Genomic DNA, 23,292 nt, shown 5'->3' on the forward strand with positions numbered 1-23,292 from the left:
CAAATAGCAAGGTTTTTTTTCACCAACCTTTAGTTCTCTCCAGGTAAGCGATCAGGATCTTCCTTACATCCAGCTTGTTGTAAGTAAGCGATCAGGATCTTCCTTACATCCAGCTTGTTGCAAGTAACTCTTTTCCTGCTGTCCACTGAATTTGGAAGGGAGGGAATAACCACCTTCTGAGTTCTGTGGAAAGTTGAACAGACTTTTGGTAGGAAGGCTAAGTCCGGAGTGAGGATAATTTTGTCTGTCAGAATTAAACAGCATGGTTCTATCATGGATAGAGCCTGTATTTCGCTAACTCTTCTTGCTGACAAGGGCCACCAGGAGTACGGTTTGTAGTGTAAAGTACTTATCCGAACATTCCTCTAGTGGATCAAATCCTTTCAGCACCGTGGAGAGGTCCTAAGTCGAAGTCCTGCTGAATTTTACGGGTTTGGCTTCCGCAAGCCTAACGTCGAGGTGGAAGACAGGGCTTGCACTTGCACCTTCAAAGTGTTATGGGAGATCCCCTTATCCGCCTCCTCTTGTAGGAAATCCAGATGTGCAGGAATAGCTCCCTTGTTGGAGATCCCCCTGTTCTTGTACCAGAAGATTTGTTTTTTCCTCACTTTCTAGTCACAGGTTTTCTGCTGGCTAGAATAGGGTCAATCACTCTGCTAGACAGACCCCTGTTCTGTAACCTCACCCTTTCAGGAACCAGGCTGAAAGCTTCATGATCTTGTGGTTTGGGTGGTTGACTGGTCCTTGCGATAGGAGGTTCGGTACGTCTGGAAGTGTTAGATGAGGCTGAATGCTGAGATTCTTCAAGTGACTGAACCACGGTCTCTGAGGCCAATGAGGTGCATTAAGTATCACCGTCACCTTTCTTCCTTGACCTTTTGTACCAACTTTGGTATTAAGGCAGTTGGGGGGAATGCGTAACATAGATGGGGAACCCAGCTTTGGCTGAACGCATCCACCCCGATGTTTCCATCCATAGGGTTTACAGAGAAGAATTTTGGGAGCTTCGTATTTATTTTTGCCATGAACAGGTCCACTTAGGGCACCCCCCAGACTCGAGTAATCCACAGAAAGACTTCTTGGTTCAAGGACCATTCTGTCTGTCTTATAATCTTCTGGCTTAGGAAATCTGTGTATTATTTTTCCCCTTTAGAAGGAGATGGATCTGACGTTTTTCTCGCCCCATAACAGAGTTGTTTCTGTCAGTTCCATGAGACGAGATTATTTTGTTCCCCTTGTCTGTTCGGGTTTGCCACCGTCGTGGCATTGTCTCATTGAATCCTGAACATCTTTGCCATGAATCGCCGGCTGGAATGCTTTTAGCGCCTCCTCTACGGCTTTTAGCTCCCTCAGGTTTGAGCATGCTTGGGATCAATGGGGGCTCCATTTTCCTTGTGCACAGCGGTCCGCCATATGTGCTCCCCATTCTAGAGCGCTAGCATCCGCACGAGATCGGTCTGTGTTCATTTGCATTCTTCGAGGTAAGTTACTGTTCCTTTAATTGCACAGGGAACCAAGATGGTTTCATCTAGGGATGATGCCTTGCCATCCTATTGGGCCAAGATGTTATTCTGCAATGGTCTCGTATGGAGTTGAGCCCAGGTGATGGCCAGGATTGAGGACGTTATCTCTCCCAATACTGCCATTCCCCGTCTTATAGTCATGAATTTGGTCTCTACTAGAGATAACATCGCTTCCTTGAGCTTTCTGATTTTTTTCCTCTGTCCGGGAGATCCTGGTTATTCTGGCATCCAGTATGTAGCCTAAGTATATGACCCTTTGGCTTGGTGTTAGCTGTGACCCCTCTCACCATAAGCCTTACAGGTAGGATATGCTTACGTGTAGATTGGCATTCAGCTTGTCTGATGACTCGCCAAAGAATAGTAGATCGTCCAGATATGTTACTACTACTATACCTTGCTGCCTCAGAGTTTTTAGGGCTTCCGCCATTATCTTTGAGAAGATCCGGGGTGCTGAGGAGATACCAAATGGCAGAGCTGTGTACTGAAAATGAAGAGTGGTAGCCGGGCCCTGGACCGCGAATCTTAGGTATTTTTGACAGCTCTTTTCTACTGGTACATCTAGATATGCATCTTGCAGATCTACCGTGGTCATGAATGCTACCACCAGGAGAATATTTCTGACCGAGGAGATGGATTCCATCCTGAACCTTTTGTAGCTTATCCTTTTGTTGAGTGGCTTTAGGTTTAATATGAGCAATAGATTGCCTGATGGTTTTTCCTCGCAATATGTGCGAGTAGACTCCAGTTTCTTCTTCTTGTGGAGGTACCTGGCAGACCACTTTCTGTGCCATTAGACTTTATATCACCGATAGAAAGGCTACTGCTTGGTCTGTGGAGTTTCGTTACCAGATAGTTGGTTGGGGGGAGAGTGGAAAATTCTATTGAGTAGACTTCTGTTATTGTGCAAAGAATAAACTCATTCTTTAGGATTCTCTCCCACTGGTGAGCAAAAGACTGCAACCTGCCCCCACCTGGAGACCGTCATTGCTTTTTGTTCTTTGGAGCAGTAGGCTTGAGAATAAAATCTCTTTTGCCTCTTTGGTTCTGTTGGGTCCAGTACTTTTTTGGGCCCGCCCTATTAAATCTTCTGGACTGACAAAAGTGTTTATTTCTTGCTCTTTGGATTGAGGAAACTCCTTTTTTTTGGCTGCGGTTCTATCTAGGACCGTTTCCAAGTCAGGTCAGAATAGTAGATCACCAATGCGATGTCCCCTCCCAAACACTTCAGCCACAAAGCTCTCCTGGCTGAACTGTTTAAGCCGGTAGCTTTGACAGATGTCCTTACGGACTCCGCTGATCCATCCGCTAGGAATGCCGCTGCTCTGGTAGCGTGGGTATGGTTTTCATTAGCTCCTCCCTAGGGGTATCTCCTTGTAGCTGTGTTAGCCAGACTAATAGGGTCCTGGCCGTGCAAGTGGAAGCTATGACTGCCACTTCCCAGCTCTTCTCAGAAGTGCATCTATCTTTTTATCCATGGGATCAGTGAGGGTACCGGAGTCGTTGAAAAACGAAAAACGATTAGTTTGCAAATCTGGCAAGGGAGGCCATTTCGCCTAAGGTTTAGTGTTCTCCACTGTGAAGGGATATCCGTGTTTAATCACAGCTCTTCCCATTCTTTCTTGACCAGGTTTCTCAGGGTCTCGTGTACCGGTATCGTGTAGTCCTATTTTTTGGCTGCAAGCCCTTATACATTTTGTCATGTAGAGAAAGCTCTGTGACTTTTTGCTCTTTGATACCCAGAGTGTCTATGGCTCTTAGCAAATTATCCATGTCCTCCGAGGGAAAAAGCGTACCCTCTGCCTCTGGATCTTCATCATCTGAGTCCGAGCCTTGGCCATTTGCAGATTCTGAATCCGAGACATCCGAATCAAATCCCTCCTCCCCTTCAACCACCTTATCCCGCTGCAAGAGGGATGGGTGTTTTTCTGGTAGATGGGGTACTGCCCTGGCTGGAGCCTCCAGTTTTTCTATGGCTGTACGAAGAGGACAATTTGTGCTTTTGATCTCTTTAAAAGAGTCAAGTATGCCTTTAAGGATTCCCTGCCATTCTTTAGCCATCATTTTGTTGATGCATTTTTGGAATAGTGTATTTTTCCATTCTGGAGGAAACCTGTACCTGCAAGAAGCGCATGCCTTGCTACTGGTCTCTGCCTTTCTCTTCTGGGGCATTTGCCTGTAATGAAACAGAAAAAGGGGCCCCATGAGGTAGGCAGTTGCCATACACCACCGTACGGAGAGGTTTGTGGTGAGGTAAAGACCGAGGGAAATCCAGAGTGCTCTGGCTTACCTTGGAGCTGTTCTGACTAGCAGTATCTGCAGGGCAGGGTGGTGAGGCATCAGACATGGGCAATTCCAGGAAAAGGAACCCAGCATAGGGACCTTATACTGCTTCCTGCCCTAGCTCCAGCCCCGCCCCAAGCAGGTTGGTGGACATATCTTTTTTGATAAAGATCCATCCTTCTGCGCTGGTATTTTGAAAAAACCTTAGTTACGTACCGGTGACGGTATTTCTAAGAGCCTTTCAGGACAGTACCATGAGAGAGCGCAGCTCCACCCACTTCACAGGAAACACTGCCAGATAAAAACTCCTCCTCTTCCACCATGCCTCAGTCATTTAGAGTAGCCTCCGACATGCTGGAAAACAGAACATAAACAACAACTACCACAGGTTAAATATTTAAATATATTATAAACAAAAACCAGGGAGGGTAGCTGATGCTGTCCTGAAAGGCTCTTAGAAATACAGTCACCGGTACGTAACAAAGGTTTTCTCAAATCGCCTTTCAGGACAGCACCATGAGAGGATAAGCGAGTAATTTACACTTAGGGTGGGACCACTGCCTGCAGAACCTTTCTGCCGAAGGCTTGATACTTAACTGACAACAAGACCAACCTGTAGTGTCTAATGCCCCGTACACACGTGCAGATTATCTGAAGACTTTTGTCTGTAGACTTACCAAAACCATATAATATGAGGTCAAACCTAAACACTTTCAATTTGTATGCAATCCGGCAGGCCCTTGCACTACATAGAAAAGGTAAATCTGAAGACAAAAGTCTTCAGATAATCTGCACCTGTGTACGGGGCATAAGGTAGGTTGAGAAACTAGACCAGGTCGCCGCTTTGCAGATTTGTTCCGGCGAAGCACTGGCCCTTTCAGCCCCTGAGGTTGCCACAGATCTTGTGGAATGAGCCAAGATACCTTCTGGAGGATCTTCTCCTTGGGCTACCTAAGCCTGTTCAATAGCCCATCTAAGCCATTTGCTTAGAGTGCTCTTAGATGCTTTTTCTCCTATATGAGATCCTGAGAAGATGACAAAGCGTTTGACTTTCGGAATTCTTTAGTTACACTGAGGAACTGAAGCAAACCTCTCCTCACATCCAACATATGGAAGGATTCCTCATGAGTATTACTAGGAGTTGATGAGAAAGTTGGTAACACAATTTCTTGTGACCTATGGAAAGATGAAGCAATCTTTGGAAGAAAGGCTGGGTCTGCACGCAGCACTACTTGATCTGAAAAAACTGTCAGAAAGGGGTCTGAAACAGAGAGCCTGAATTTCACTAATTCTTCTCGCCAAGGTTATAGCTATCAGGAAGATAGTTTTAAAAACCAAATTCTTCAGAGAAGCTTCTTTTAAGGGTTTGAAAGGAAACTTAGTTAAACCTTGTAAAACAATGGACAGATCCCATTTAGGTAATACTTTGAGGGCTACTGGCCTGTTGCGGGCTAGTGCCTTGAAAAACCTAATAATTAAAGTCTCTTGAGACAATGTCCTTTCGAAAAAAAAAACTGAAAGAGACGCCAATTGCGACTTTAGAGTGCTGGCTGCCAGTCCTTTCTCCATTCCTTCATGGAGAAACTCCAGCACTGAAACTAAACTTTTAATCTCAAAGTTCTTGCTGGAACACCAGGAGTTATACTTTTTCCAGGCTTTCATATAAATGTCCCTGGTCACCTTCTTTCTACCGAACCGCGGACCCCCGACACCCGGACCGGATCTTCCGATGGGTCTCTGCTCCCCTGAGCGAGCGAGGTCAGTGGCTCCGGAGCGTCCCCTTTGCACCCAGGGAGGGGAGCTGGGATGGTCCTCAATACACACCACACAACTGGGCACCAACTTTTTTTCTCCCCCTGGAGAGAGCGCAAGCCCTTCCACAAAGCTCCTGCAATGCTTCCACCATGGCGGAGGAAACACAATGACTGAGGCATGGTGGAAGAGGAGGAGTTTTTATCTGGCAGTGTTTCCTGTGAAGTGGGTGGAGCTGCGCTCTCTCATGGTGCTGTCCTGAAAGGCGATTTGAGAAAATTACTTAATTTTCTTTTTTGAAATTCACGCCGCCACCCGGAAGTGACGTCAGTGGAAGTTCACCGTTCTGTCGCCAACTTCCATCCTCCCCAAGATGGCTGCAGACCAGAAGTGCGCCTTCACCGCCATCTTGCTCCTCCATGGGGAAACAGCCTAATCGCAGCCAACCTAGACGGGCACTGCAGGGGGAGAAGGCCTGGGGGGGTGCCGTGCCGAGACACCCCCCACCTGCGCAACGCCTGCCAAGGCATCGCTGGGGCCAGTTGGAAACCAGCCCAGAAGAATCTGCAGAAGAGTGCAGGTACCGTGTAGGCAGGATGCCACTTCGGCATCTTCACAGCTGGGGGTATAGATGCATAACCTTCAGTAGAGGTGAAACTTCAGGCGAGGGCTAGCATTGCCCCATTGTGCTACCCTTGACCTTCCTACCCAAGGCTCTGTGAGCTGAATGGGAGGTTGGTAAAAGGAGCATCCTGTAGCATAGCAAGGAGAATGGAAAAATACCAAACAGGTGAAGCGCCTAGTGGATCCGGAGGAAACACAAACTGAGGCAGAAGGTAGGACTGAAGTTTTTATAATGGTGGAGTATTGTGTTTCCTGTTTCAGGTGGGAGGAGCCTCTCAGATGCTGCCCTGAAAGATGATCAGAGAAAGCCTTTTGTGTGAAGCAGCCCCCCCTAATACTTACCTGAGGTCCCTCTCTGTCATATCCTCTCTGATATCCACAAGTGTTTCAGCCAACCAAGATTTTCCTTCCTGATTGACTGAGACACAGCAGCGTCGTCATTGGCTCCCACTGCTGTCAAAGTCAGCTAACCAACCAGAGGAGAAAGGGGGCGGGCCGGGTCTGGGCTCCTGTCTGAATGTTCACAGGGAGCCCTCGGCTTGACTGTCCCCATAGCAAGCTGCTTGCTGTGGGGGCACTGAGGAGGAGGGAGGGGCCAAGACAACAGAAGAGGGACCCGAGAAGTGGAGGATCTGGGCTGCTCTGTGCAAATCCACTGCAACAGAGCTGGCAAGTATTACATGTTTATTATTTTTATATGAAAAAAACAAGACTTTACAATCACTTTAAATGTATCCATTGATCTTGCCCTAAACCCCAATGTTACTTTCTTCTATACTGTATGTATACACCAATAACCAGTGTGCTTCTATATACTGTATGTATACACTAATAACCAGCGTGCTGCTAATCTCCTGTGTTAAACTGCAACTAATAACACTGGTAAGTGTGTTCCCACAGCCGAATATGAATCTAAAAAAAAATTGGATTTTTGTCTTACCGTTAAGGCCCGTACACACGTACCGATCGTCGGCATACAAACGTCGGTGGACGAAGGATCTGCCGATTGTACGCGTGTTAGTATGGTGCCTCCGACAGATGTCTGCGCACAATCCGCGGACAAAAGTCTTTCTTGCAAACATGAAAATATTTGTATGCCGACACCAGAACGGACGATTGTTCGCCTGTCAGTACACAATTCGGCCGACAGACCGCAGATTTGCAAGACTGGGCATGCTCAGAAAATAGAAAACACAGGGAAAGTTAACCATTACATGACATCACTTCTGCAGTCGGTGGACAAAATTCTTGTGCTGTCCTTGTGCTGTCTTTGCACTTTTCAGCAGACACCGACATCCCGGGGAGAAAAGAGGAACATTTGTAAGCCGACCATCGGTACGTGTGTACGGGGCTTAAGATCCTTTTCTCTGAAGTTCATTGACAAACGCAGTTTGTTCTTCATAACAGTAGGGTTATACTACCACCTACAGGAGTAGGACACTAGGCAGAAATAAAGTTCTGGCTACGCCTATGGGCAGTCGCAGGGGGTATACCCTCTCTCCTTGCTATAGGATGTCAGTTTTGTATCAAAGCAGTGTCAGAGAAAACAATACCAACCCAACTCAAAACAGAGGGGGGGGGGGGGTACTGCGTCCGTCAATGAACTTCAGAGAAAGGGATTTTACGGTAAAACAAAAGTCCAATTTTCTCTATCGTTCCTTGACAGACAGTCTCTGTTCTTCATTACAGTAGGGATGTCCCAAAGCAGTGCCATAAAAAACATGAGGGGTGGGAACAGCAGAAAATAAATTCCCCAAAGCTGAACCACAGCCAACCAGTCAACATAGAGCTCATCAGAACATCAAGATGAGACCCACCTGACAAAAACATTAAACACCCTCAAGGGAGACTGAAAAACACCCTTAACCGCTTGCCGACTGCGCACAGTATATTTACTGCGGCAGTCAGCCCCGGCCAGGCAGAGTGACGTAGATCTACGTCGCTAGCCTGTCACCGGGTTTTCAGCCAATAGCGGGCGAGCGCCCGCCCGCCTCGGCTCATTCACAGAGGAGTCCAGGCGTGTGACCGGCGGACCCGATGTCCGCCGGTCACACTACGATCGTCGGTAGAGTGGGAGAAAGGCGGGCGGCTTATGTAAAAAAGCCGCCTGTCATTCTCCCCTGTGTAAAAATGGAGATCAGACGGTTCTACTATGTAGAATCGTTGATCTCTGTTTTTACAATAGGAGACATGTCCCATCACAGTTAGAAACACGCCCCTAGGACACACTTAACCCCTCCCTCTCCAATACAGTTAACCCCTTCCCTGCCAGTGTCATTTTTATAGTAACAGTGCATATGTATAGCACTGATTACTGCAGTAATGTCACCGGTAACCCCAAAAGTGTCAAAAATGTCAGTCAAGGGTCCGATCTGTCCGCCGCAATGTCGCAGTACCACAAAAAAAAAAAAAAAAAAAAAAAAAAATCGCAGATCGACCCCATTACTCGTTAAAAAAAAAAAAAAAAAAAACACCAAAAATTACAAAAATCTTTCCCTTTGTTAGTAAACGAGATAACTTTTGCACAAACCAATCAAAATACGCTTTTTGCGATTTTTTTACCAAACATATGTAGCATAAAACAAATTGGCCGAAAATGTTAAAAAATTTTGATTTTTACATTTTTTTGGGGGGAATTTCATATAAAAAAAAAGTGAAAAATAGTTATTTTTGCAAAATTTACGCTCTTTTTTTGTTTATAGCGCATGATCAAAAACATCGCACAGGTGATCAAATACCACCAAAAGAAAGCTCCGTTTGTGGGAAAAAAAGGACGTGAAATTCGTTTAGGTACAGCGTCACACGACCGCGCAATTGTCCGTTAAAGTCATGCAGTAAAAAAAAAAAAAAAATCACAAAAAACCCCCTGGTAAGGAAGGGGGTAAAATCTTCCGGGGCTTAAGTGGTTAAACAGCAGCCTGCAAAACTTTGCGGCCAAAGGAGGCATCTGCAAATGCCAGCACATCCACCTTTTAAAACTTTGTAAAGGTATGAACAGACAACCAGGTAACTGCCTTGCAAACCTAAACAACAGATGCCTGATGGCGAAAGGCCCAGGAAGCACTAAGCGCCCAAGTAGAATGCGCCTTAACAGGGAAAGGTGGAACCTGACCCTTAATTGAATAAGCCTGCACAACTGCCTGTCTTATCTATCTGGAAATAGTGGCAGCAGACGCAGGTAGCCCTTTCTTTGGTCCATGCGCTAGTACAAAAAGAGTGAATCCGACTTTCGAAAAAAGACTTCGTGGTCGCCAAGTACACCCTGATTGCACGAACCACATCCAAAGTATGTAGTGCAAATTCCTTGGGATGTTGAGGCTTAGGACACAAGGAGGGCAACACAATGTCCTCTTTTAAGTGGAAACTGGAAACCACCTTCAGAAGGAAGGATCTGGATGAAGCACCACTTTATCCCTGTTAACCACCAGATAGGGAGAAAGACAGGACAACGCCGCCAAAATCGACACCCTGCGCGCAGAAGTAATAGCTACCAAGAAGGCCACCTTATGGGATAAGGTAAGCAGGGGAATCTCCCAAATATTTTCAAAGGGGGGTTTCTAGAAAACCGACCACACCAAATTAAGGTTCCAAGGTGGCATTGGACGTCGCACCGGTGGTGCCAAGTATCGCAGCCCTGGATAAAGTTACACACCAGGGAATGGAAACCTGAACCTTGATAGTACTCAAGGCCAATTTTTGATCAACTACCCGTTGAAGGAAAGCCAAGATCCGATCCACCGAGTAGGAGCAAGGGGGAACCCCAAGAGACTCACACCACGCAATATAAAACTTCCACGTACGAGGATAGATCTTTCTAGAAGTCGCTTTTCTTGCTTTAAGAACAGTGGGAAATCACTGAAGCAGACAGACAATCCCCTGTCCTTCAGCACCTGGCTTTCAACAGCCAAGCCATCAAAGCCAGCGACTAAAGCAGGATGGAAGATTGGCCCTTGAGACAATAGATCCTCCTGGAGAGAGGAAGTCTCCAAGGAAGGTCTGCGACTAGCCTGACCAGGTCGGCGTACAAAGCTCGGCGAGGCCAGTCCAGAGCCAAAAGGATGACCAGAATCCCTTCTGCCTCGATCCTGCAAAGAAGTTTTGGCAGCAACTTGAGAGGGAGAAAGGCACACATCAGCTGATCCTGACCCCACGGAGCCACCAGCGCATCTGTGGCATCTGCCAGAGGGTCCGAGAGCGAACCACAAACCTCTGTACTTTCCTGTTGATCCAAGACGCCAACAGATCTACTTCTGGAGTGCCCCAACGAAGGCACACCTGCTCGAACAACTCCAGATGGAGAGACCATTCCCCTTGATCCAAAGTCTGTCGACTGAGGTAATCCGCCTGCCAATTTTCCACTCCTGGAATGTGAACAGCGGAGAGAGCTGGAACAAAGCCCATCGAAGGATGCCTGCCACCTCCAAGGCCGCAAGGACACTTCTGGTGCCCCCATGGTGATTGATATAAGCCACGGCCGTGGCATTGTCCGATTGAATGCGCACTGGACAGCCCTGATCGCTCTCAGCTCCAGAACATTGATAGGTAACCTGGATTCTTCAAGGGACCAGACCCCTTGAGCAGAAAATCTTGCAAAGAACACCTCCCTACCCGGACAGACTGGCAATCCATGGTGATCACAGTCCAATATAGGGGGAGGAAAGAATCCTTGTTTGAGTGTCAGGGACCGAAGCCACCATATCAGGGACCCCCTGGTTACCCGACTCAGCTGGATCTGGCTGTCCAGGGAATTGGGATCTTTGTTCCATTTGAGAAGGATTTCCTTCTGGAGGAATCTCGTGTGGAATTGAGCAAAAGGGGCCGCCTCGAAGGACGACACCATCAGTCCCAAAACTCTCATACAAGTCCGAAGGGATGACCATTTGCTGGACAGCAATAGCTGAATCACAGTCTGGAGCTTTTGAAGTTTGTCCAGAGGAAGAAACACCCTGAGGACGAATCCAAAGTCAGGCCCAGATAGTCCAGTCTCATGGAAGGAACCAGGGACGACTTCTGAAGGTTCAGAATCCACACAAACTCCTCCAAAGTTCTCATGGTGATCTCCAAGTTTGTCACCAGCACCGTGGGAGACACTGCACGGAGAAGCAGATCGTCCAGGTAACCCAGGACCGATATCCTCCGCTGGCGTAATAAAGCCAGGATCGGAGCCAACACCTTTGTGAACACCCGAGGAGCAGAGGCGAGACCAAAGGGTAACGCCACAAACTGATAGTGATCCTCTCCCACTGCAAAAAACGGAGAAACCGTTGATTTCCTGCACATATCGGGATGTGAAGGTCTATGGAGGCCAAGAAATCTCCCTGGTGTAACCGATTTCTGTTTGCCAGACCAGGGTCGCTTGGAGCCACCAGAGGAGGCATTGAAGGACTTTGATCCCTTATCACTTGTCCCTGAGGGATAAAAAAAAAAAAAAAAAAACCTTTGTTAGCCTGTGGGAGAAAGGTACTTTTACCCCCTGTAAGACCTTTGATAATGTCATTAAGGGTAGCCCCAAACAGGCGATCACCTTGAAAAAGGTAGATCAGTCAAGGCCTTCTTTGAGGTATGATCCGCAGACCATAATTTTAGCCAAAGAATAAGCCGGAGGACCGCTGCCGAAAACCGTCAGTCGGGCCAATATTGCATCCAGCGAGGCATCACAAACAAATTGCAGCCCCTGCACCAACTGGTCCGTTAGTTCCGCAAAGGCAGGGGGGGAGTTGTTCCCCCCTCCAGGTCACAGTGTAGTAACTTAGCCCATTCAGTCAGGGCTTGTGACACAAGGGCAATAGTAAACACCGGTCTTAGGGCAGAGTACATATTGCGGGAAACATACTCCGCCTTTCTATCCGCCGGATCCTTAAAGGACGGGGAATCCTCCACTGAGATCATGGTAGTTCACTGGGATTCAGTCTGGAGACCGGAGAGTCCACCGTAGATGGCACAGTCCAATTTTTTAACAAACTCTTCAAAAGGGGTAGCGTCTAGCAAACTGCTTAAACACCATTGGGCGGTCACATTCATTTTTTACCATGTTGTTAAAATAAGCGGGAAGGGGAAAAAAACCTTTGCTGCTCTGGATGGCTTGTGAGTGCCAAACGTAACCTGCGCCTCAGCCGCAGTCGTGTCCTCCATTTTTAGGGTCTCACGCACAGATACAACCGGTGCGTCCACCAGCGCCTTTTCTTGCGCAGGGGTGGAGGGAGAGGGGTCATCCTCATAAGAGGGGACTGGGATCCAGAGGGCCCTCTGGCCTCTTTGAGGGGGTCAGGTGGGGAAAAGTGTTCCATAGGGTCCATGTTGCACCAGGGGAACCCGCAGCAAAAAAGTTGAAAACATTTTTTTTCTTTTTTAAGATCATCCCACCGCGCCTATTGCGCCCCCAAAGGTCAGGCAGAGCGCACTGAAGACCCTCAGCAGAGAGAGAGAGAGAGAGAGAGACCCCCCCCCAGACTCACCACCCGCACCAGAGATGCAACAGGAAGGCCCAGAACGTGTCAGCACTAGGGTACAGGGAGGGGCTCCACCACCAAAAGTCGCCTCTAGGGACTCAAACATGGCCACCATTGATATTCAATGGGGATCCACTGTAAAATAGCCACCGGGCTACACAAACATGGCCGGCGATCTTCAATAGCACATTAGCTACAAGAAAATGGTGGCCCCGCACGGCCCGCGGAGCTTCTGGGGGCCCACAAGAGGACCCCCCCAGCCTACTGGACGGGATCGACAGGAAGGGGGCCCTGTAAGTGACAGGTAACTCCCCCTCGCATGATCGGTCATCTTGTCGCCGGCGGGGCATCCCCCCATGTCCCCATCGTCGGCCTGACGCCTGGTCCTAGCCCCCGGGAGTAGCTTCAAGTGTTACGATGTCAGAACTAGAACAATCACCTGTTGAAGTAACAAGTCTTGCATTCCCCTATAGAGATCCCCTAAGTGATCTGGGGATAAGTGCAGGTTGGAAGGGAAGAACCTTTCCAGAGGGTATGATTAATCTTGTAGCCGGAGCGAATGACTTTGTGGACCCACTTGTCCTGGATCAGAGAGCTACACGGATCCGGAAACCAGCAAAGACATCCCCCCACCCCAAATACAGCTGAGGGCACCCCTTCATGCGGAGGAAGTCTTGTCCGTAGGTCTGGCAGAACCCGCTCGTGGCTTGCCTGACCAAGACTTCTTAGAACCCCCAGTGGAGGCCCTGAAGGGCTTAGGTCCCTTGTCTTGAGACCCTGAGGGATGAAAAGGCAGCTTGTGAGCCGAATAGAAAGGCCTCCGTCTGCGACAGGACTCTTTACCCTTGGAAGCCTGAGGAAGAAGAGTACGCTTTCCCTGTGAGGCCTTTGATGATGTCAGCCAGGGAGGCTCCAATAAGGCGATCCCCCACAAATGCAAGATCAGATAAGGCCTTCTTAGAAGCCTGGTCCGCAGACTGGCATTTCAGCCAGATAATACACTGCAAGACCAACCACTGAAACAGATAGTCTAGAAATCAGGGAAGCGGCATCCAAAGAGGCGTCACAGAAACTGTAGCACTTGGACCAACTGATCCACAAGCTCCGCAAAGAAAGGGGGGGCAGTTTCTCCTCCAGGCCGCGGTGTAGAAGTTTTGCCCACTCTGTCATAGCTTACGACACCAGGGCAATAGTAAATACAGATCTAAGTGCCGAACCAGTGAACATATGGCGGATCTGTGAAGACCGGGACTCTTCAACCAGGATTACAGTGGCTTTATTCAACCTGGGGTCCACTACGAACTGCAAAGGTGCGTTTTGGGCACCCCCACTGTATTTTGACAATATTGTCAAGGCGGGAAAGGGGAACACCTTCACCGCTTTTGAGGACCTGTGGGTGTATCACGTACCTGGTGGAGATTGAGCTGTAGAGGGGGCTCCTATTGCACCTCCTGTCCAACACCCTTGGTAGAGAAGACAGTGGCACAAGGAACGGTATAGCAGGTGGCACCAACTGAGGCTTGACAAGAAACGATGGCAGTGGATAACCGAACAGGCCCCTGGAACTCTGATATGCTGGATAAGAAGGCAGGAGTGTAGCCGAAATACAAGCCAAGGGGTCGTCAACAGCTGGGCAGTGCAGGTACAGGAACGTGAGATAAGAGCTGTGTCAGGATACAAGCCAGAGTCGGTACACAGTTGGGCAGCAAGGTACAAGGGCATGAGACAGGAGCAGGGTCAAATCACAGGCGAGGTCACAGGTAGGCAGGCGGGAGTCCAGAGGAGAGTCAAGGTCAAGCCGCGTCAAAGCAGATCAGAGGACAGGTGAACAGGAAAAAGCTGAAAGGCCACTCAGCAATGTGCTCCTGTCATTACTTAGCTTAAATAGGAAACAAATCAATACTGGCGCCAAACGGCCTAACAGGGAATGGACCGATATATCTAGGCCCCAGTTTCTTGGATGGGCATGACAGTTTTAGATTAGTGGTGGATAGCCAAACCTTGTCTCATTTGAGCTTTAGGTTTCCTCTCCTTTTCCTGTCAAAAAATGTTTTTATTCTCTTGCTGTGCTTTGGAAATGGCATCTTGCAACACTTTGTTGTTTGACTGTAGGCATTTTGCTCTCTCCTGGACTGCTGAGGCAGAGGAATCAGGCATCACTGGACTGGAAAGTACCCATAATTTTCCAAAAATGGAGCATGTCCCGTGGCCGAGTGAACTGCATCATTATATGCAAATTATGTCAGGGGTAGAAGCAACGCCCAGTCATCTTGAGAAAAAGATGAAAAACACCAGACATATTGCTCCGGGGTTTGGTTTGTTTGCTCCGTTTGGCCATTTGTTTGTACATACTAATAATCTCCCAAGGCCTCTTGGGAATGGGTATGGGCCTTAGCAGACCCCAAGATTTTGTTCCTTCGCTTCTAATTCCGATTCCACAGGCTCCGACATAACCTCAGCAGTCAGACTTCAGACCAGGCCACCAAAAGGAGCGTTGTACAAATACCATTGTCTTAGATGCCCCAAAATGCCCTGCCAAGGGATATGACACAGGCTAAGGATTTTGGAGCATAGATTCGGAGGTACAAACACCTTTTGGTTATATAGGAACAGTCCCTCCTGCTCTTGGAGACACACGCCAGGTGGTAGAACATCCTTTATAGATACCTGCTTGAGCTGAGTAATCAGATCCGCTTGTAGAAGTAAAAGGTTTTGGGCCAGCAGGACTGTGTCTGCTTGGTGACATTCTTCAGGCTTGCCATTCTTGGGACCCGGTGTGTAGGTGATACGGAAAGTAAAGCGGGAGAAGAATAATGTCCATCTGGCTTGACGTGGTTTTAGTAGTTTGGCTGACCTGAGGTACTCTAGATTCTTATAATCAGTAAAGATCAAGATAGGATGAGCTGCCCCTTCTAACAGGTAGCACCATTCTTCCAGGGTCGTCTTTATAGCCAGAAGTTACCGGTCTCCCACATCATAATTCTTTTCTGCAGGGCTGAGTTTCCAAGAAAAGAAGGAGACAGGATAAAGAAGGGACTTTTTGTGCCTTGACGTTGTGACAGGGTGGCACCTATGTCATTTTCTGAGGCATCCACTTCAAGGATATATGGTGATGCAGGGTTTGGATGTCATAGAATAGGTGCTATGGTAAATAGGGTCTTTAAATGGTCAAATGCAGCTTATGCTTCCGGTATCTACTGAAAACAAGTATTTTGCTTCATCAGCTGAGTGACTGGAGGAGATAATAGTGGAGAAATTCTTAATAGAAGTTGGCAAACCGAATGAATCCTTGCGGCTCTTCCGGTCTGTGGGAGTAGGCCATTCAAGGCTATATTTGACCTTCTGGGAATCAATGGAGATGCCTGAGGTGGAAATGACAAGTCCCAGGAATTGGATTGTTTCTTTTTGAAATTTACATTTTTAGGCCTTTGCGTACAGTCCATGGTCTCATAGGAGACCGAGGACCTTCTTGACCTGTTCACGGCGCATTTCGATGGATACAGAAAAGATGAGAATGTCATCAAAATATACAATCATAAACATGTCAAGAAAGTCTCTGAAAATATTATTTATTTACAAAATGCTGAAAGGTGGCTGGAGCATTACACAATCCAAAGGGCATGACAAGTGTCCGAATCTGGTGTGAAAGGCCATCTTTCATTCGTCCCCTTCACGGATCTGTACTAGATTGTATGCTCCTCGTAAGTCAAGTTTTGTAAATACCGTGGCTGCCCTAAAGCATTGAAAAAGTTTGGGAACCAGAGGCAAAGGATCCCTTTTCTTGACAGTGATTTTATGTAGATCCCGGCAATCAACACGCGCAGAGGGTGATCCTTCTTTTCAACAAAGAATATACCAGCCCCTGAGGGGGGATTTAGAGGGCGGGATGAAGCCTTTCTCTAAGTTTTCATTTATGTAGAGGTGTAGTGCTTCACATTCTAGTTTGGAAAGATGCGCCCAAAAGGTATCTTAGCACCAGGTAAAAGTTTGATTGGGCAGTCATATGGACGGTGGGGTGGCAAGATATCTGCTTTATTTTTATCAAAGACTTCCAATAATTAAATGGTACACTGAAGGCACAAGCTGTGAAAGAGGAATCAGGATGTAGACCCAGAAGAGGCGCAGGTTCTTCAGGAATGGGCCAGAAGCAGCACTGTTGGCAATAGGTGGATTGGAATGTCACCTCCCCTGTTCCCCAGTTTATGAGGGATGTGCGCTTGTAACCAGGGGATGCCCAGAATAACAGGGAACGGAAGAGATGGTAAAATGTCCAGACATAAGTATTCTCGATGGCCAGTATGAAATATAGCCAGTAGTCGGCAGGTTTCTCGAGTTATAGGCCCAGACTTAAGATGGGATCCATTGGCTAGATGGATAGATAGCTGGCGAGTCTTTGCATGCAAAGGAATCTAATGACGCTGAGCAAAGTCATTGTCCATGAAACAGCTGCAAGCTCTGGAATCAATGATGGCTGGGACTTGATGTTCTTTCCGGGGATCTGTAGTAATTGTGTAATATGAGCAGATCAGTCTCCCCCAGAAAAAAATAGCAATGTAAAAAGAGAGAGCAGTCTTGGACGTACTAGGCCTTACAGGGCAGTTCTGAAGGCAGTGTCCTGCTTCCCTACAGAGGTATAGGGTATTCCGGCATCTTCACAATTTCTCCTCAGTGGTGAGTGGGGAGTACAAGAGGCCCAGTTGCATTGGTTCTCCCCCCCGAGGCTATGGGGGTATTGGTAGATGGAAGAGAATGCGGAGCTAATGGTACTCGTGGCAACATCCAGGTAGGTCTGGTACTACCGTCTCTTTCCGTTCTCCTCTCCCTGAGCCTGCGATCAAGTTGGATAGCGAGCCCAATGAGGCAGTCAAGGGAACCGGGCATACCCACTCTGGCAAGTTCGTCTTTAGGCCCTCCGACATGCCAAGACGGAGTTGATGCTGTAGGGCTGCATCATTTCAGTCTGTATCGGAGGCCCACCTGTGGAATTCTGCAACAGTCTTCGACAGGGCGGCGACTGGAGTGCATGTAGGGTCGCTTCAGCTGTGGTGGATCCCTGGGGATCATCATAGAGCTGAGCCATCGCTTCGAAGAATGATGAGATAGTGTTCAGGACTGCATTTTTCTGTTCTAGAAGACGATGGACCCAGGACTGTGGCTTTCCAAGAAGCAGGTAGATTTCAAACCCTTACTTGGTGGATTCAAGTGAGAAAGTCAGTGGTTGCAGAGTGAAGTATATTTCAAATGAGTACCTGAAAGCCCGGAACTTGTGCTGGTCATCTGAGAATCGTTCCGGGGCAGATACCCGGGGTTCTGGTGGTGGTATAATCACTGCAGGTGCACATGAGGTCTGTTCAGGCGTGGAGGGTCCAGAAACTACAGCAGGTGCAGGGGTTGCTAAGGTGGAGGCCATGGATTGGATGCGACCCTCCAGCTGGAAATAGCCATCTTGCAGGGTGTTAACTGCTTGGGTAAGCAAGGTAAGTTGCTGGCATACCGTCTCTAGTGCCAAAGCCCCTCCCTCGGTCTCCAAAATAAGTGGTCCTATCAGGTAGCAGAGCAAGAGCAGAGCAGGGTCAAAACACAGACCGAGGTCACAGTTAGGCAGGCGGGAATCCAAAGTCAAACACGGGTAAACAGGAAGCAGATCAGAGCACAGGTGAACAGGAGCAACCTGAAAGACCACTCAGCAATGTGCTCCTGTCATTGCTTAGCTTAAATAGGCCGTTTGGCGCTAGTGCGCGCACATGTGCGCGTACGTTCGCGCATGCGCATTGGAACCTTTCTTCTTGTGTACAAGCTAATTGGCCCGCGCATGTGTGCCAATGCCTGTGTTTGGATCCAGCTGAACTTCTTACAGGGTGCCAAAGGTGACCTGCGCCTCGATGCTGCTTTAGTCGCATCCTCCATATTTAAAGTGGAGTTCCGGACAATTTTTCAACTTTAGGGATTCCTGGAGTGCTCGCTATGTTGATCAACAATTGGGCATTTTCTATTTTTTTTCCGGGGGTCCCTTACCTTATTTTCAGGGCATTTTTGATTGTCCTTCCTTCTTCTCCCCCCTCTGTGGCCATGGCCTTTGACATCACTTCCGCCTTTGCATTGCATCCTGGGAGCCGTTTGTCATCACTCCCAGGAGGCTGCAATCAGGAAGAACTCCCAGAACACTCCCTGGAATCAGGAAGCAGGACACAGCAGATTACACTGCAGCTTCAGATGCCCATGCCTAAGATGGCCGCGCCCAGACAGCGTTTTTAAAAGTAAGATTTTGACTAAAATCCAATACCGTAAACCTTGTCAGTATGAGAATAGTGGTTCTGTAAAGGGCGATGGATTAGTATTATTGGGGTATTTTTTGTTAAAAAAAGTATTTGAGGCCGGAACTCCGCTTTAAGTTTTCCTGCACTGATACAATCAGTTCATCCACCATCGCCTTTTCATGTTTGGCTGGAGGAGCAGAGGATTCATGGACACAGCAGGGTGCATGGACACAGACCTCAAAGGGTAAATCGCATCCGCGGGGGCCAAATCAGATTCAGGATGAAACAGGTGAAGGCGGGGGACGCTTTTTGCTAGCCAATTTGCTCAGGACCAAATCTACCTTGGACACCAAGTACTCCAGACCCTGATGGCCCGACAGCCTCTGAGAGGGTATCAGGTGGTGAAACATGCTCTAGGGACTCCATGAATGGAGAGGGGAACACACACAAAAAAGTGTAAAAACACTGTCAGGGACACACCACCTCGCTACAAGGCCCAGTACAGAGCCCTATGGCTGCAATAGCAGAGAGAGGGAGAGAAAACACTACAAAAGGACTCACCACCATCGGTCTGGTACTCACAGCCTGAATTAACTGCACACCGTGTGGCGATCAGGAAGAGAAATATCCAGGGATCAGCACTAGAGGCCGAGGAAGGGCTCGCTGAATCACCGCCCGCGCCTCCAAAAACATGGCCGCCACTATTTGTAATGAAAAACCATGGGAAAATGGCGGCTGAGGCTACACAAAACATGGCTGCCGATCTGTAGCATAGAAGGCTACAAGAAATAGGTGGCCCGGCGTAGCACCCCGGGGGCCCCCCACCAGGCCCATCCAGCTCCAGAGCAATGATTGGTTGGTTGCTTGCAGCACGCTCCCCCACCCCCATCGCAGCACCATATGTCGACATAAAAAGGTATGTCCAGCCCGGGGGGGTTAGTGTGAGCAGATGGGGGGGGAGGGGGAGCACAGGTCAGCAAAAGACCACTGAGAAGGGGTGGACACTGGGAGGGAGGGGAGCCCAGGGGTCCAACCATTCCAGGGAGGGCCCCACGTCCACCCCAAAAGCCTCCAGGGGTAGCGGGGGGACAGCTACTTACCACACCAGAAATAGAGTGGGCACCGCTCAGGAAAGGACACAGCTCCATCACAATGTGGGTGCTGTCAGCCAGGAGGAAACGCTGCAACTCAGGCCAAAGCCAGTTTGTATGCGCCCTCGTGAGACATTTAACTCGCAGGCCAGCCCCCGTCCAGTAGAACTATGTCACAGCCAACCTTGTGCGGAGCTGTGGTCTGCACGCGCTCGCTGACCGGACTGGGGGGACCCTAAGGATCTATATTATCCAGTTAATCGCCCAGTTCGGCACATGATTGTAGTTCTCTCAGTAATAAAATAATAAAGAGAGGAAAAAAAAATTCCATTTAATAAGAAAAAATTGCCAGGAACAGAGATCCCAGCGAGGAACTAGGTCCTTACTCCTGACTAGGCAGAAAGAAAAAAAACTGAATACAGTTGTGCTTACAAAAGTTTACATATTCTGGCAGAATTTATGATTTCTTGGCCATTTTTCAGAGAATATGAATGAGAACACAAAAAATGTATTTCGCTCATGGTTAGTGTTTGGCTGAAGGCATTTATTATCAATCAACTGTTTACTCTTTTTAAATCATAATGACAACAGAAACTACCCAAATGACCCTGATCAAAAGTTTACACACCCCAGTTAATACCCTGTATTGCCCCCTTTAACATCAATGACAGCTTGAAGTCTTTTGTGGTATTTGTGGATGAGGCTCTTCATCTTCTCAGATGGTAAAGCTGCCCATTCTTCCTGGCAAAAAGCCTCCAGTTCCTGTAAATTCTTAGGCTGTCTTGCATGAACTGCAATCTCCCCAGAGTGGCTCAATATTGAGGTCAGGAGACTGAGATTGCCACTCCAGAACCTTCACTTTATTCTACTGTAGCCAATGACAGGTCAACTTGGCCTTTTGTTTAGGATCATTGTCATGTTGGAATGTCCAAGTACGTCCCATGTGCAACTTCTGGGCTGATGAATGCAAATTTTCCTCCAGTTATTTTTGATAACATACTGCATTCATCTTGCCATCAATTCTGACCAAATTTCCTGTGCCTTTGTAGCTCACACATCCCCAAAACATCAGCGACCCACCTCCATGTTTCACAGTAGGAATGGTGTACCTTTCATCATAGGCCTTTTTGACTTCTCTCCAAATGTAGCATTTATGGTTGTGGCCATAAAGCTCAATTTTGGTCTCATCACTCCAAATGACTTTGTGCCAGAAGGTTTGAGGCTTGCCTCTGTGCTGTTTGGTGCCTCCTTAATGTCCATCTTGAAACAGCCACACCACATGTTTTCAGAGAGTCCTGTATTTCACCTGAAGTTATTTGTGGGTTTTCCTTTGAATCCTGAACAATTTTCCTGGCAGTTGTGGCTGAAATTTTAGTTGGTCTACCTGACCGTGGTTTGGTTTCAACAGAACACCTCATTTTCCACTTCTTGATTAGAGTTTGAACACTGCTGATTGGCATTCTCAATTCCTTGGATATGTTTTTATATCCCTTTATTTTGTCAGGAGTCCAGAAACTCATTGACCTTGAATACACACACACTAATTACAAGCAAACAGATCACAGATGAGGATGGTTACCTTTAAAAGCCATTCAAATGTGTCAATTGGTGTGCATGTTATCAAGCCAAAATCACCAGGGTATGTAAATTTTTGATCAGGGTTTTTTTTTTTTTTTTTTAAGTAGTTTCTGTTGTCATTATGATTTAAAAAGAGTAAACGCAGTTAATTTATACTAAATGGCTTCAGCCAAACACTAACCATGAGTGAAAGAAAAGGTTGTGTTGTTATTCATATTCTTGGGAAAAATGACCACGAAATCATAAATTCTGCCTGTGTATGTAAAATTATGAGCACAACTGTACCTATAGCAGAGAGTGGGAGTATACCCCCAGGGACTGCCACATAGGTGTGGTCAAGTTTGTGTGTCTGCCTAGTGTCCTACTCCTGTAGGGGGCAGTATAACCCAATGGTCATGAAGATGAGGAGCTGTGCCCGTCAATGAACAAAAAAGCAATATGGGTTTATGAGATTTGCACATCATTGCATTATGTAGATTTAACATAGCATTCCCACTTTTTTGGAATCAGGGTTTTATTCCTGTCCTGATCCTAATAAATAGAAAAATAATATTATGTACTGGCCATACTGTGAGGTGCTGGCCAAACATTTTTTTCCACAGAGGCCACTTCATGAGCTGGTAGAAATATTCAATATTGCACGGTTCCCTTTCTGTCCTTATATCCAACTTAAACATTTCCTAGACAAATCCTGAAGTGCTTTGATAGGTTGTCTACGGTGTTGGAAGACTCTGTATTCCCGATCCTCTCCCCAAAGTCATGTAATCTCAATCTTATATGCGTCCCTGTTTGGTGAATCCCCCATCAGAATGCAGTCTGATTGTACATATTGGGAGACTGAACTGGGGTTGGATAAAGCCTATGCGGGTTTGGAACGCATATCCATAAGGGATCCTTCAGGAAAATGGTTATAAAATAAAAACTTGCTGATACAAAACACTGTCTCTGATCCACAAATTTGCGCCTATGGTTTCCGATTGGTGCTGGGGATGTTGCCAGGAGGCAGATGCTTTTCTCCATGTCTGGTGGTCCTGTCTGCTGCTCCAGTCCTTCTAGCATAAGGTTCATGACACGACGATAGAGGTCTCTTCGTTCCCATTGGAGTTTTCCCTAGCACAATACCTTCTTTTTTTTTCCTCTAAGATACCTAAAAAGCAGTATCACAAATTGGTTGCTAACACTACTAGGCTTTGCGTGCCAGTCCGCTGGAAGTCAACTTGACCTCTTTCGATGAAGGAATGGCATCATTGTATAGCAAGAGATGGAGGAGCAGATTAATACCGCTCAAGTCAATATCTCTAACTTTTCTTACACATGGGTGGCCTAGAAAACCTTTCAAGGCTCTCTGGCATATCAGGCGCTTTTACAGGATGACAGCTGAAATCTGATTGGGTGCATATAGTGCTGTTGGATCTTCTTTTCCCCTTTCATAAATTCATGTCACGCCACGGGCATGATGCTCCTAGATAGCTATGTTTTTTTCAGATGGCAACGGAGAGGGCGGAGAGGACTCCCTCTCCCCACTTTTGCATACCCCCCCCCCCACACTTTTTTTTTTTAACTTTATTTACTGGCACCTTTTCGGCTTTCTAGATCATTTTTCCTACTTCCACCTCTTCTTGTTGTAACTTGTTTACCCTTGCTCTGCCCTTAGCCCCCTTTGTTATGGGGGTAGGGAAGGGAGTGGATGAAGAAAGCGGTTTGATATTCTTAGGAGAAAGAGAGACCCAAATATTAG

General features: G+C 47.4%; 1 protein-coding gene across 1 annotated transcript in view; it reads right to left on the reverse strand.

Moving 5' to 3' along the window:
- ATRIP (ATR interacting protein) overlaps positions 1 to 23,292 on the reverse strand; it is a 260,422-nt gene that overhangs the window by 236,278 nt on the left and 852 nt on the right. The window lies entirely within an intron of this gene.

Source organism: Pelophylax lessonae (genome assembly GCF_965119305.1).
Source record: "Pelophylax lessonae genome assembly, chromosome: 8".
NCBI classification, from domain to species: Eukaryota; Metazoa; Chordata; class Amphibia; order Anura; family Ranidae; genus Pelophylax; species Pelophylax lessonae.